Here is a 13473-nt window from a genome sequence, read left to right on the forward strand (position 1 = left end):
AATTTACAAAATGGATTAAAGACTTGAACATAAGACCTGAAACCATAAAAATCCTAGAAAAAAACAGGCAGTAAGCATCTTGATATCATGATTTTTGGATCTGACAACAGAAGCAAAGGCAATAAAAGCAAAAATAAGCAAGTTAGACTACAGGAAACTTAAAAACTTCCTCTTGGCAAAGGAAGCCATCAACAAAATGAAAAGGCAACTTATGAATGGAAGAAAATATCTGCAAATTATACATCTGATAAGGGATTGATATTCATAAAGAACTCATAAAATTCATAAAGAACTCATACAACTCAATAGCAAAAAAAAAAAAAAAGCAGCAAACAATCCGATTAAAAAATAGGCAGAGGATCTGAATAGACATTTTCCCAAAGACATACAGATAACCAACAGGTACAGGAAAAGATGCTCAGCGTCACTAATTATCAGGGAAGTGCAAATCAAAACTCCAATGAGGTATCACCTCACTCCTATTAGAACAGCTATTATCACAAAGACAAGGAATAACAAGTGTTGGTGAGGATGTGGACAAAAAGGAATCCTTGTTCACTGTTCATGGAATGTAAATTGGTAAAACCACTATGGAAAACAGTATGGAGTTTCCTCAAAAAATTAAAAATAGAACTACCATATGATCCAACAATTTCACTCCTTGGTATTCATCCAAAGGAAACAAAACACCAACTTGAAAAGCTATCTGCATCCCCTTGTTCATTGCAGCATTATTTATAATAGCCAAGACTGGAAGAAACCTAGGTGCATTTCATATACACACACACACACACACACACACACACACACACACACACACATCAACTGTAAAAAGGAAATTTTGCCATTTGCAACAAGGGTGGACCTTGAAGGCATTATTCTAAGTGCAATAAGTCAGATGGAAAAAGACAAATACTGTGTGATCTCACTTATATATGGAATCTAAATAATAATAATAATAAACCCTAAATTCACAGATACAGAGAACAGATTGGTAGTTGTCAGAGGTGGAGGATGGAGGGTGGGTCAAATGTGTGAATGTGGTCAAAAGGTACAAACTTCCACTTATAAAATAAATGAGTCATGGAGATACAATGTACAGAAAGGTAACTATAGTTAATAATATTGTATTTTATTTTTGGAAGTTGCTAAGAGAGTAGATCTTAAAAGTTCTCATCACAAGAAAAAAAATTGTAGCTATATATGGTAATGGATTTTTTCTTTTTTTTTTTTTTTTGCGTTATGCGGGCCTCTAACTGCTGCGGCCTCCCCCGCTGCAGAGCACAGGCCCCGCACGCGCAGGCCCAGGGGCCATGGCTCACGGGCCCAGCCGCTCCGTGGCATGTGGGATCCTCCCGGACCGGGTCACTAACCCGCGTCGCCTGCATCGGCAGGCGGACTCCCAACCACCGCGCCACCAGGGAGGCCCCGGTAATGGATTTTTAACTAGACCTATTGTGGTGATCATTCACAATATATAAATATCGAATCATTATGTTGTATACCTAAAACTAATATAATGTTATGTCAATTATATCTCAATCTTTTAAAAAGTTGACCTTACCTGAATCATTCGTTTAAAAAAATCTTCATTATTGAGCCGTGCCTATGAACAGGCACTCTGCTGTGTGCTAGGAGAAGGGGAATATAAAGGCATGAAAGCCAAGTGCCCTAGAAGAAATTGTAATTGAGTGGAAGTAGAGATGGGGTGTGTGGAGATGAGGAGGAACTGGAATGAGGAAGGTCACCCAGCCTCTGTCCTCTCTACACAGCTCAGGAGGATTTGGGGAAAGTGGAGAAGATTTGGAGCAGCTGCTGTGAGGAATGTGCGAGGTTAAATGATATGTCTGGGAGAAGCAAGGAGTATTTCAGGATCCTTTCCACTCAGAATTAATGCAGCTTATTTCCTCAGATTTTCCAAAATAAAGTTCACCTCTGGCTAGAGCTCAAGGTTGAAGAATTTCAGTTCAGAATTTAGTTTTGTTTCTTGAAAATTTGTGAGCACTTAAAATTTTTTAGCATGAAAATATATAATTGATAATACTACATTAAGGAGAAGAAGGCCGAAATGCTTACTTCACTTTCAGTGTTGATTATCTATTCAATTTACTAGTTCTTATTGTCACCTCACTTCTGAAATAAAGAAACAATGAAGTAAGAAACGTTTTGAAAGCCAAAGTTGAAATTATAAGACAAACCTAAATTTAGGGACATTTGTGTTTGTATTTTCAAGATATGTGGGCTTATTGCCCTAATCCTTACATTTTTAACAATGTCATCTGCTTGCTTTGTGTTTCTTCATAAATGTGTAGAAATTTTCTGGCTCCACTGGGATGACTTCAGTTCTGCTCTATTCCACTTAAAATATTTTGTTAAATTATCTCATTGCATTTTATGTTTAGAAATCCTCTCTTTGAGACATTCCATCTTGCTTCTGGCGGGGGAGGTAAATCTGGTGAGTTGAGTGTTAATTACTAAATGGAATTTCTTCAGATTCAAATCTTCCCCCACCCACTTTGCCTCAGAGCAGGTAGAAAATGTTGCTCTGGAAAAATTAAAGGATAAATATCTCTAAATCCATATCTCTAAATGGGCTTAATAACCAAGCCCATAACCAGTGTATTTTTCCAGAGTGACTTTCAAAAACCATATATAAATTCATTATTAAAGCCGTAAACAAGGGGAAAAACTCCCAAAATAGGAAACACAAATGGCTAATAAATATATGAAAAAAATTTCAACCTTACTACAAATAAAGAAAAGTACCTTAACAGAGCAATGAGTCCTTTTAAGTTTTGGGTTTTTTGCTTTTTTGGTTTTTTTTAACGACAATATTCAAGATTGGCAAGAGGGTTCAAATTGCCAGATGGCACCATGGTTGGGAGTATAAACTGGTAAAATCTTTTGGAAAATAAATGCAGGGACTTCCCTAGCGGTCCAGTGGTTAAGACTCCACGGTCCCACTGCAGGGGGCGCAGGTTCGATCCCTGGTTGGGGACTAAGATACCACGTTGCTGCAAGGTGCCGCCAAAAATTTTTTTTTAATTTAAAAAATAAATATGCAGTATGTATTATACCCTGTGGCCCAGTAACTCTATTTCTAGGAGTCTTTCCTAAGAAAGTAATCAGGACACAGAAAAAAAAAAAACCTTTACATGAAGATATTTCATTTTATAATTTATAATAATAAAAATGTAAACAACTATTTCCCTATTCGAGTATATTAGGCTTTTTTATTTATTTTTACTTTTATTATTATATTATTTTTTTGGCTGCGCTGCATGGCTTGTGGGATCTTAGTTCCCTGAGCAGGGATTGAACCCGGGCCATGGCAGTGAAAGCACCAAATCCTAACCAATGGACCGCCAGGGAACTCCCAATATTAATTTTTTTTTTAAGCTGTATTCGTAGATTAGAATCTTATGCATTTTTTCACAATTATGTTTATAAAGATAGAAATAAGGGAAAATAATTGTGGCATAATACTAAATGGAAAAGCAAGGGAGTGCATATATTTAAGTAAATATGAGTAAAAACACATAAAATCTATATATACATATAAGTATATATACATACATGTCCTTTCTGTAAAACGACTAGACAGACGATCTCTGAGGCCCCAAGTGTGATTCTATAAAGTGATCTTACCAGTGTGCTGTCATCACATAAGTCATGACTCTCTGGAAACTAGAGTTACGGGGTCAGTAACACTAACCCCTTGTAGTAGGTCAGATTCCCTAGAAGCACAGCCTGGGAAAGGGATGAGGGTGTGTGATTTACTGGGGACACGCTCTTCAGGAAAGTCCTGTGAGAGCCTGAGAGAAATAAATGAGGGAGGAGAGAGGCAAGCCAGGATAGGGTTTCAGGTAAAGTCTAGTCTCCACCTGACCCAGAGGTGCTCTGGAGCATCTACCACACCACAGCACTGAAGGTGGCTGGAATCCCAATAGCAGCCCTGGGTGGGTGGAGCAGGGTGGAATCACTGACCTGCCAAGTTCACAGCAGCTGGGCTCTGGGTGCAACAGCAAAGGGGATCTGGCCTGGCCCCATTGTGTCCACCAGGCCATCTAGGGCCATTGTGAGGATTAAATGAGGTCACTGTTGTAGACCCACAAGACCCATCAAGGAACAGTAGCTTTTCTTTTTTTAACGTTAACCAGCTACTGATTTTTAAAGAACACACCTATGTTTAAATACATACACAAATCTGACTCTTCGAGTGGGAATGCAGCTGCAATGCAAAAGCTCAATTACAGTGTCCCCTTCCCCAACAGTCACCATCTACTGTTTCCACATGCTTTGGTCACCTGGCTCTCTGGCTGGTTGCAAATGTATGGAAAAGAGCAGTGAGGAAGCAGGGTTGAGCCCTCCCTATAGTCTTGGTGGCCTTGATTTCTCTAGACCATGTCTTCCTCCTAGGTAAAATTAAATCAATGAAGCGTCCTTAATCTGGGCCAGGATATCTCCAGGAATTGTACTGAAAATTCCATGCAGTTTTCTGGGATTAAAATGCATACCTTTCATCAGATTCTTTAAGGAGAGAGTGACCCAGGAAATCCAACTTCCAATCTTCCTTCCCCTCCAGCACTCTGATTATGCATTGAGAAGAGACTTAAGTCAAAGGAGGAAATTAAACATAAAATTCTTTGTTCTGGTTTTACAAATACAGTCAATTAGAAGAAGGATTCATCTTCCCTCAACCCCTGTTCAGATTTAGGAAAATTAAAGGCAGCTACAAGTGCACCACTGCTCTGTGAGATGGGCTTTACTTTCATTGTACCGAGGAGGAAACTGAGGCGCTCCTGAGGTTACTCATCCAAAGGCCAACAGCACCCCCTTGTGGTTTAGATCTAGATGGTCAAGACATTGTGGCTTTCAAATGCCTTTGGGTATATTTTAAAATATTTTTAAAAAGATTTATACTTTTTTTTTCTCTTTCAAAAGTAATACTTTAAAAATTCAACAACATATAAAGATGTAAAATATAAATGGAAGGCTCAGCTCCCCAATTTACCTCCCTAGATGCTAAGTAGTAGAGTGGATTCTTTTTTATATAGATACATACAGATTTGTTTGATTGATTGATTCTTACAAAAATGGCATTATATTAAACACACTGTCCTCCAACTTCTGTCCAGACAGGGTATCATGGACATTTTCTATGTCAGAGCATAAAGATTACACCTCACTCTTTTGAAAACTTACACATATATTAAAACTACTACTATGTTAATTTGAACCACTAGGCTAAATTGTTTCTGTGAACCATGTGGAATGAGACTTCTTCCATCTTGGAGCAATTATTCAAACTTCTTATAAACTAATTATGGAGGTTGTAGCTCTGCACTGTTCAAAAAAATTCAGGAACGGTTCAGGACCACTCACATGGAATTGTAAGCCTGCTCTCACAGCCCAGGGAGCTTCCCTCCATTAAATGTCCAGCAAGGTATGGGTCCACCTACTTTGCACAGGTGCTCATCACATCATAACTATAAACTGTGCAATAGCAAGAGTTGCCTTCCTAGCTGCGTTAACATGACTGTATTATATTACATAAAGGCTTAGCTCTTATAATTTTGGTGTCTTGCCTGTCTAACTCTGTATACTTATAATAGAGTTTTTATAAGTTTTGGACATTTATGTTTGGCTTTTAATTTTATAAATGTTATTTTATTTTGGTAGAGGTGAAATAAGTAACCTAAGAACTAGAAGCCAAATGATAGATAGACAGGCAGACATAGATATAGATGTTTAATTATTTAACAAATCCTATTAAAAACAGCTTCAAATTGAGCTAACCAAGCTCAGTTTGGCAAGGCATAAACACAATTATACCAGTCTTACAGTGTAAATAAAATTCCAGGGGTGAAATTTTACATGTAATATTCTTTTATTCAACCTATAAAACAAGTGAAATGGGATGGTTTTGAAACTTTAAGCAAGTGTTTGATGGACACAGGCACTGAGTATGAATATTTTCAAAATGCCTTGTTTGAACATCTCATAATGTTACAATATACATCTGAAAAGTGTGTTATACCAAAGAACAGTATAGCATGGTGGTTAGAAGTCAGGTCAACCCAAGTTTGAATCCTAGCTTCATCATTAGCTAGATGACCTTGAGCAAGTAACATCACCTTTCTGAACCTCAGTTTCCTCATCTATGAAATGGGTTTATTAGTTCCCAAATAACAGAGATGTTGCAAGAATTATGAGCTTGTGGCAGTAAAGAGTTTAGCATAATGCCTAATGCTGAGTAAGCATTAAGAATTATTATGTTTTAAACAAAGGAGAAGCAAAAGCCACTTGGGATCAAGATGAAGGATGCTCTTCTCAGATGTCTTCCTGAACCACAAGTAGCTTGTCAGGACCTCCTTGTCCCACCTACCTAACCCCTGCATACTGTGCTCTTAGCCACTTTACTGCATGAGCTCACAGTGAGTATCCATTTCCAGCAGGAAGATGCCCTCCATCAAATCTATTTTTCTTCTTTTCTGAAATTTGCATGGAGAAGGGAAAGAAGGCTTTTTTTTTTTTTTTTTTAAGGAAGTTCTTAAAGTTAAGTACAAGAGAAGGCAAACGTTAACAGAGGAAAGACTCCTGCTGTTGGCCACTGAGAAAAGCCATCAGAGGGGCTTTGATGTCAACCTGATCCGAAGGAAAAGCTTTGTTTCCTGGCTAAAATTCACAGTGAATTTATTTTGTCTTCTTTTTTCATGAAAGTAATATGTATACTTTATAAATAAAAAAAATTGCACAGTTCAGAGAAATAAAACATTAAGTTTCCTATTCCCAGACACCTCCAGTCCTGGTCCCTTGCTCCATTTAAACTACCAGTTTCTGCCTTTCTGGGTCATCTTCATCGGACATGGGACCAAATGAAATAATCTCATTCAAGTGTTTGCAAAGTCTGGTGTCAGGATATGCTGCACCAAAGGGAATAAGAAGATTCCATGTCTTTCTGGTTAAGACCAGGGTCAGCACAAGGAATTAGCAAACAGCATCCTAGCAGAATTTGGAATGGAATTTGGAAAATGGAATTCTGGAATAAATAAGCAGGCCATGGTCAAAAGGGCCGGCAAGCCCAGAGGGACCGGGGTTGGCTTTTTCTGCTTACCCCTTACCTCAGCCACCGCAAAGTCCCTGGGTAGAGCCAAGCAAAGGAGCATCATAAACTGGACCAATGCCCACAAATGATCCAAGGAGCAAGGCTTGGAAACCAGGCTAGGGACCAAATCTCTTCCCATCACAATGATGCACCTGGGATGGTGACAGAATGAACCTGGCCCTGAATGGTCCAGACCTGGCTCCCAGACAGATCCCTTGAAAAGAAAAATAGGAGAGAGTCCACCTGGTGAGATGAAGCATTCCTTTGGCCAAGCCAGCCACCTGCACACTGGGAATAAATCAGGACTCTGCTCTTCTCATAGATATGCCAGCCAACTTGTGGTATACCTAGCAGGAATTTGGAAGCTGATTAAGGAAGGAAAGCAATCCAAGTTTACTTCATTATGGTCAGATGCCAACAAAATCTAGATTATCATTATGTATTTATACCCACAAAGGGAAAAACTTGGCATGGATTGCAAAGTAGTTAATTATGATTGAGACATCTCATGTCATTCAATGTTTTGTTTTATTATGGCTTTATTTATTGACATGCCATCTTGACCACAGAAAATTCTAAGTTCCTACCAGTCCTTCACTGACCTCCTGTATTGTAAGGAAAAATAATAATTAGCTGTACAGGAAAAAAAAAAAGGATTCACTTTCATAAGTAGCTTACATGTGATATTGTAAGAATAGTGAAACTAGAGGAGGAAAGGAGTATCGCCTTAAACACACAAGCTCTTGGAAGCTTCTCTACTTTCTCAAAGGCTCTTCTCCCCACCTCCGAGTTAGCCTTTCACACTCACCCCTCTTTTAAGCCTTTCACTTCCCAGTTAGAATGAGTTTTTCCTTCTTTTCTACTTCTGGAGTAGCCTGTTCTTACTCAAATAATTGTATGAGTGATGTGTTCTAATTATTAGTTTAACTGTCTGTCTCTCCTATTGGTTAATGAGTTCGCCAGAGGGCAAAAGACTGTAAGAAATTGCTTTCCTCATTATGATACATCACACAGGGAAGTACTATGCTACAGTCAAAGAGAATAAGGAATCATCAGGCATCAGGGTTGTAAAAATCAAAGCTACAGTATGATACCACTTCATATCCACTAGGATACCTGTAGTCAAAAAGATGATAACAAGTGTTGGCAAGAACTTGGAGAAACTGGGACCCTCGTATATTACTTATGGGATTGTAAAACAGTGCAGCCACTGTGGAAAATAGTCTGGCAGTTCCTCAGAAAGTAAACATAGACTTACCATATGATTCAGCAATTGCACCCCTAGGTATATGGCCAAGAGAACCGAAAACATTTGTCCATACAAATCTTGCACATACATGTTCAGTTCATAACAGCACTATTCATAACAGCCAAAAAAGTGGAAACAACTCAAGTGTTCATAAACTGAAGGATGGAGCAACAAAATGTGGTATTTCTATACAATGAAATATTATTTGGCAATAAAAAGAAACAAAGTACTGATACATGATACAACATAGATGAACCTTGAAAACATTGTGATAAACGAAAGAGGCCAGTCTCAAAGGACTATACATTGTATGGTTCTATTTACATGAAAGAATAAGCAAAGCTATAGAGACAGAAAATAGACTGGCGGTTTCTTAGGGTTGGTGGAATTGGGGGGAATGGTGAGTGACTGCTAAAGGGTACAGGGTTTCTTTATGGGGTGATGCAATGTTCTAAAATGGATTGTGGTGATGGTTGCACAACTTCGTGAAAATACTAAAAACCACTGAATTGTACCCTTTGAATGGGTGAATTGCATGGTAAGTGAATTATATCTCAATAAAACTGTTACTAAAAAAATAAGGAAGAGCTCTTTAACATTGAAAGGTGTAATTCTAGTATATACAGTTTAAAAAGCAAGGTGCAATTTAATAATACACATGTGAGAAACAAGGTAGATAAAACTATGCATGCACTAGTTTATTTTTGCAAAAAGAATTATAAGAAGGATAAACTAGAAATTAATGATAGTGTCCCCTACAGAGGGAGAGTGGGAAAGGCTGGAGGGGAGGTAGTGACACTTCCCTGAGTACACCTTTTTGTATAGTTTTGATTTTTGGAACCATGTTGATGTTTTTACATATTCAAAAATTAAATCAACAGCATTTCATTACATTTGACTTATTTCAAAAATGAAAAGATTCCACGAGTCTATACTTACACTAAAACAAACAGACAAAAATAAAGGAATAGAGTGAGATTGAAAGTTCTTATTTACAGAAGGATGCTAACTGAAAAATATATGAGAAACACCAGAATTTTAAAAATCAACACTTTTCAACCACCATCTTATTAACTGATTCAGGAAAGCATCATCAATAGTTGCTAAATTTACTGGGGAAAAATTGTTGGGGACCAGAATACTTATATAGGCTCAAAGCATCTTCTTGCAGATTACATATTAAATACAAGGGAAGAAATGGTACCTTTACCAAAATATGGCAGATGATACATTAGCCAAATGATCAAAATTAACATCACCCAAGATGGAATGAACCACATCAAGATGATTCCTGCTGTGATGCACTGAAAGAAACACGCCATTCCTGTCATATTCCTGCCAAGAATGCATAACCATAACCAAGTCACAAGAAGGCACTCAGACACACCTAAAATAAAGGCCATTCTGTAAAACAATAGGCAAGCACGCTTTAAAAATGTTAATGTCTTGAAAAACAGTGAAAGGCTGACAGATCATTGCAGATTAAAGGAGACTAAAGAGAAATGACAACTAAATGCAATGTGTGGTTCCGGATTAAAACCTGGACGGGTGAAGAAAAGTGTTGCTGTATTCAATATTGGGATAGTCAGTTCCATTTGAATACAGACTACATATTAGATTAAAATATTGGATGAATAGTAAATTTCCTAAATTTGACAATAAGAGACAGCCCTAATTCTAAGAAGATAATACATTTTAGTGGTAAAGGGTCTTGATCTCTTCAACTTATCCTCAAGTGTTTAATTTGAAAAAAAGAAGAATGTGTGTGTTTGTGTGTGTGTGTGTGTGTGTGTGTGTGAGAGAGAGAGAGAGGGAGAGAGAGAGAACAAATACATAAAATTGCTAATAGAAGGTGAAGTTTTCAAATTTTTAATTTATAAAGAAACTATCTCACTCCGACTCTGTATCCCCAGCACTTCCTAGCAAAATAATCTCTGCAACATAGTAGATGCCCAATAAATGTTTACTGAATGCTTAAATTAAATGACAAAGTCCAATCAGGAATCACTGAATTGCAAGTGATAAGGTAGCCAGTTCAAATTGCCTAAGTTCTGACAAAGGAAGTCAGAAAATTTAACTGTAAACTCGAATGGTATACTTGCTTCAGGTATAGCTGGATCCAGAAGTTCAATCAGTGTCATCAGGATCTTCTCTCTCTCTCTGTCTCTCTCTTCCTTATTTTCCTCTATATTGGCTTTACTCTCTCCCTTGAAATGACTCTCCTTAGGATGGACTCACATAGCTCTCTAGTTCAGCAGAAATAAAGATATTTTTGTCCAACTGTTCCATACACTTCCACTACTAAATCTCACGGAACTGACTTAAGTAATCAGAGAGGATGAAAAATGCTGATGGGCAGATTTGAAACTTGTGTTCTCAAGTGTGACCTACATGCTTTTTGGAATGAGCAGCTTCAAATTTTTCAAAGCACAGAGTCATGCAGAGTCTTGGAACATCACCCCTGAGAGGAGACAGGCAGCCGGGTTCTCCCTTCTGCCCTTGTCCCCTTTGATTAGCTTCTCTTTGAGCCTCACGGCACGAAACTGACAGACACCACAAAGTCCACACAGTGGATCTCCAAAGTCCAAGCTATTTATTCTCTAAGGTTAATTAACCTACATTTCAAAATAAAATGTTGTAATATGAAATTCCAAGTAAAGAAAGTTCCATTAATCTTTTCTGAAAAGCAGTGATAAGAAGTGATGACTTCCTCTAACATGCTCCATTCCACTGGTCATGATGAAATCCATTTACTCAATCCAGCAGTGGACGTTTTTAGACACTTAGTTCAAGATCACTTAGGGGAGATCTTGTGAAATTCCGAGATGGAATGGTCTCTGCTGGCAAGAAGCTCCCATTTTAGTCAAGGAGAGAGTTTACACATTGGAGACATTCACTAGGGATCTGTCCTAGCCCGTAGGTGCCAGAGGTGTGATGAAGCTTCAAGTTCCCTGCAAGCTCTGTGGATCCTAGGGTAAGGAGCCATCAGGGAAGATTAGAAGGGGAGCTCAACAAAGGTAGGGCCTCTTTCCTGTCCAATTCACTGATATGTTCCCACGCCTGGAAGAGTGTCAGGCACATAATAAAGCATCAGTAAAGACGAGTTAGGGCTTCCCTGGTGGCGCAGTGGTTGAGAGTCTGCCTGCCGATGCAGGGGACACGGGTTCATGCCCCGGTCCGAGAAGATCCCACATGCCGCGGAGCGGCTGGGCCCGTGAGACATGGCCGCTGAGCCTGCGCGTCCGGAGCCTGTGCTCCGCAATGGGAGAGGCCGCAACAGTGAGAGGCCCACGTACCGCAAAAAAAAAAAGATGAGTTAAATGAAAAATGCGCTGAGGAAGCCCAGAAAGGTCATCAGAGAAGGTCAGAGGGAAAGTGACGACTGAGTAAGACTTAACGAGGAGGGATGGTGGCAGGGAGGGGATTTAGGGAGGATGGGGACACAGTCCAGCCCTGGCAAGACATGGGGTAGCTGCAGGATGGGGCAAAGCCAGGCCGCACTGGAACCAGTGATGCACATTCGCACAGAAGGGGGGCCTGCTGAGCCGCAGATGGGAGAGAGGGCAGTGGTCACAAATCAGCAGCCCACGGCTATGTAAGCTGGCGGATGTGGTTTCTTTGACTTCCCCAGGGTTTAAAAAATTGAGAAATTTTATACAGCATCCAGACTTCTGTCTTATCTCGAAAACTCAGGAGACCTGGCAACACTGAGCCCACGTTCTCACGTGGTGACAACTGGCTGGAGCTGAGGAACCTCTCAGAGAGCACGTCCTCTGCAGCTCACGACAGCCCTCTCCACTCCTGGCTGTCTTATAACCAGGCCAAGCCTATCCTTTACGTGACCATGGGCTCCATGGCATCTGAGCCTGTGACAAGCACAGGCGGACTGTGTATCCCCCGAAGTTGCCTCTGAAAACACACGTGGCGCCTTCACCTTCCTTTTTGAATCTTTCTGTGTTGTATTCTGTTCTCAACGAAATTTTAAGTAAAATTTAAAATATTTTAGAAAGAAGGCACTCAGAAGTCTGGCAAAACTAAGCTTATAAAAAAAAAAAAACTAAGCTTATGCTTGAAAACTATAAACTAAAGAGGTGTAATCAAATGTTTTGCCACAATTTGCATCAAGGAAGTCCCATAGTCCTGCATTAATTAGAAGACTTTAGCAGCAAAATCTACTGCTTATTCCCACTCCCTCCCCTTTTATCCCCACCAGCAATGTCCTAGCACTATGACCTGTTTAAGGACCTTGGTATGAATATTTCTGCCATCTTCCCTCTCTAGTATTTTCAGAAACTTAACACATGCTGGACATGGCAGGTGCAATTCTAATTTTAATACGTGTGGGAGTCCGCCTAGCCCACTATTCCAGAAGGGCTTTGGGAATTGTATCAGAGCATCAAGCTGGTTGGAGCATTATGCTGTCTGAACAGCAGTCCATGTGGGCATAAGTCTATGGAGTGCAGGCCCCCCTCTAGCCAGTTAAACCCCTGTGAGCTAGCAGTGATTAGAAAAGAAAAAAAAAATCAGCACCTGTTCCAGCTTTGGCAAGAACCCTAAAATAGAGCAACCATTTCTCATAAAAGCTGCACTTCAGTATTTGCAGCTGCTTGCTTCCTTATCAAAAATCAATTTCTATCTATTATATAAGATACATAAATAGGATGGTCTTTCCCCCTTTTTGGTTTACCACTTTTTTTCCTGACCAAAGGAATCTTTTTGAGCACTTTTGTATAGATTTGGAGTCAGTGGGAAAGTTTTCTTTTTTCCATCAAAATCCACTGACCCCCTGAAAAGGAATCCATTAAAAAATTTTTTTTAAGTTAGTCACTTTAAAAAGTAAGCGTAGAGCTTACTGTTCTTTGTTTTTGTTTTCCTTTCTCATGTAGCCTACAAGAGAATGAATGAAAAAATAAACATAAGAACATAAAACCTCATTCAGTAAGTACATCAGTCAGTAAAAACAGGTTTCAGTTTAGTATAATAATACACATGGAGAGAGAGAGAGAAAATGAGATGGCAGGAAAAGGGCAAAAGGAAGGGGGAAAGAGGATTAGAGAGGTCATGAGAGAGAGAAGTGTACTCAGACATGGGAGGGGAAAACCCAAAAGTCATTGAT

The sequence above is a fragment of the Monodon monoceros genome, unplaced genomic scaffold, assembly GCF_005190385.1.
Source record: "Monodon monoceros isolate NGI ecotype Baffin Bay Population unplaced genomic scaffold, NGI_Narwhal_1 Super_Scaffold_4, whole genome shotgun sequence".
NCBI classification, from domain to species: domain Eukaryota; kingdom Metazoa; phylum Chordata; class Mammalia; order Artiodactyla; family Monodontidae; genus Monodon; species Monodon monoceros.